Source organism: Xenia sp. Carnegie-2017, unplaced genomic scaffold, assembly GCF_021976095.1.
Source record: "Xenia sp. Carnegie-2017 unplaced genomic scaffold, XeniaSp_v1 HiC_scaffold_2, whole genome shotgun sequence".
Classification (NCBI taxonomy): Eukaryota; Metazoa; Cnidaria; class Anthozoa; order Malacalcyonacea; family Xeniidae; genus Xenia; species Xenia sp. Carnegie-2017.
Window position 1 is genome coordinate 4892149 of NW_025813482.1, and position 3149 is coordinate 4895297.

General features: G+C 31.7%; 1 long non-coding RNA gene across 1 annotated transcript; it reads left to right on the plus strand.

Annotated features, from left to right (window-relative positions):
* Nucleotides 1-956: 956 nt before the first annotated feature.
* On the plus strand, nt 957-2722 carry LOC124440643. Its single transcript, XR_006946708.1, has 2 exons — nt 957-1191; nt 2551-2722. It is a non-coding gene; the product is annotated as an uncharacterized LOC124440643 (long non-coding RNA).
* The last annotated feature ends 427 nt before the right edge of the window (nt 2723-3149 follow it).

A 3149-nucleotide genomic window follows, 5' to 3' on the forward strand; every position in this document is an offset into this window, starting at 1 on the left:
TGTTTTTACACAAAATGATGCCGGTCACGATTTTCAAAACGTAATTCATTCTTAATTTGTTTACTGTTCTGGATCGTACTGATACAATTGTATTCTATCACGTACAAAATATCTACTAATAAACTGTCGTCTATCATGTAAAAGTGTTTTTTCTGTACTATAAAACCGTTGTTTCAGTAGCTACACGGTGAAACTGTTGTCTCAGAACCATCATATATAACTGGTAGCTAGCTACCCTAAAAACCAGCAATTTTGTGGTTGTAACAAACTAAGGTGACAATAAGACTATGTTACAAGTGTTTTTTTGTTGAAGTGTTTATTTATTGCCATTGTGTGGACATATTGCAGTTATTCTGAGAATGTAGAGACTTTTACATCATGAAGAATGCACTTACTGCTCTCATCGCCTTTGATGATTACTTTAAAGCAAAACGAGCGCTGAATAAGTACTCAAAAATAAAATGTCTGATAAATGTATGATAAATGACAAAATAAATGGAATATGTAAATGCTACAACTAGGCCATTTGCAAAACTTTTTACCAAATGTTCAAAAACGTATTTTTATGTTGGGCAGCGCTTAAAACACAATTAATGATAGCAGTACACAAATTAAATCTATAGTTATTTCAGCAATCAATACAACATTTTGACGCTTAATTCTTATCAATTGGTGAATGCTTTGTAACCAAAATTTATACATTGCCTCAACTGCAGCTCTACGATGATGGATTAAGAATGTTGTTAAATCGCGACTGTTTATATTGAATGATAGATCCCATTTCTGCTTAGGTTTTTGCCGAATGATCCTCCTACGCCTATTCAAACGTCATTTTTAAGAATATTTGCGGTTTAATGTTCATGGTTATGTCAATTAACGCCTACTTCAATTTTAGTGTAAATTAACACAATTGGCATACACTTCACGTGTAGCTGTTGCTGCAAATAACCACAGGAGTGATGCTTATATTGGATACATTCTCGAACTTTCATGCATGTTGTTTATCTACATTATATGCAAATGCCAATGATACAGATATAAAACTAAATAAATTCTTACATGAAGACTGGCAATCAAACTAAAACAAACATCTGTCTGTTTAAAATGGTGTTCAGCTTATCGATCTTTATGGTTGAATGTGAAGCATTTGAATCCAAGGCTATCTCGGACATACCATTGAGAGGAAGACAGGTGTTGAAAAAGAAACTATTTTTCTTGTTGACGTTTTGCCTTTCAATATTTGTCGTACGTTATATTAAACACTTGTATAGTGAAAACGAACGCCTGTGCTGTAATCCTAGTTACATAACTGGGACGATTGAGCAACATATGAAATGCGGGGGCTAAATCTTCAATTCTACTATAGTGTCTTAAAAAATACTTCTGAACAACAAGTTCAGCTCAGTTGCGGTGTCCCTGCATAAAACTTTAAGTTGAAACCTGTAAGTGTTCCACAATGTATCTATAAAAAGCAGTCATAGTGAAACAAGGATTGAAATTTAAACGACACAAATAAAAGTATTAATCTTGACCTTTAGTGCAATTCTTGTAGTGCACCAAAGGTCTGCGTGAGTTTTTAGAATTAAATATATTTTGAAGGGAAATGAATGCTCTTGACATATTCCCTCAAGAAAATCATCAAGGCTTAATCCTATCTTGCAGCTTACGGCCTTTTTCATTTGATGTGATCACAAATCGTTGATAGCATTAAATATATAATCTGTATTTAGAGCACTGTCTCTTTGTATAGAGCAAGGAATGATTAAGAACACTAAAGGTTGACGTCAAATCATTTTCAAACGTTCTATTCTCTGGATAATATTAAAATATGTTTCATAATTACATTAAAAAATTAAGCAATAATCATGCAGCTATATTGTATGAAGACAGTTTGAGATGATACAGAGATATAAAACGCATTAAGCGATAAAACACTCGAGAACAAATACGAATATGATAAAATTGGAATAAGAGGATAAAACATACTGATAGGATAAAACACCCATTAAGGCACTGTTCTTAATAATACACGAAATATATGTATAATGAGAGTAAAGGAATGAGATGTTAGATGCTAAATCATATCGATCGATTAATAGTTTTTTGTACCTTTATATACTAACGTTGGTTTTAGCTCTACGTGCTTAAGTAGAAATAAATTTTAAAAAATGATTTACTAAACATATCATTTTTTCTTGTTTTCCAATGAAAGAGGTATAAATATACTTTCTATTTTAGTGTAGGTTTTGTTTGGTTTTGGCACATGATGCTGAAGTGATTTTGGGCAAGAAGAAAATAGCTTTATCAAAAATTTATCTCTAACATCCCATAGATATTTATCTTCATTTGTAGTTAACCATAGTTTTAACTCATCCTGATAAATATTTTAGATGAATTTGCTCCAACTCACCCGAGAGATACTTAGATATTTCTTAAGACCATCAGATAGAAGAGTTTATTTTCAAAACATTTGACTTGTTTTAATTGCCTCAGGAAATACATCAAGTGCAAGCTTTCATAACAATTTCCTTTCTCTTGTGATTCATATAGGAGATTATTCAAGATAAGACCCAATAATTTAACGGTGTTGTCACAAATTTCATGAACACGATGGTTCTATATTTAGAGTGTTGGAACTGTTCAGATTCAGATGTGTAATGGTTTCAATTGTATTTATATAATGGTTCTCTAATCTATATAATATCAGTGTTTGCCATTATAATATTGCCTTCTCTATTTTGTCTACTATACTGCCGTACTCCCCCCTAAGGTAATTTTCTTTTCATTTACTTTAAATTTTACATTACTAAGTAGCAGTATTGCATTTCCATCAACATCTTTATGATTATTTGTTTCAGAACTGAAATATATTCACTTCCGTTCCTGCTGTTGACAACCTACTGTTCAATTCTTCTAACCGGAAAAATTATTTTCATTCAAAGTTTGGAAGGTTTTCTACCTTGGTATTTGTTTGGAATGTATTGTATTAACTACGTAACTTCAGATAGCTTAAGATGAATGATGTAAGAAGGCCAGGTTTTGCTTCACTTAAAATTCGTATTAGGAGTTTATTCCATGCAGGCAACATGCCAATTAATTTTACTGGTCACTATCTTTTAATTTTTTCTTCTTTTTCTTTTTGGATATTA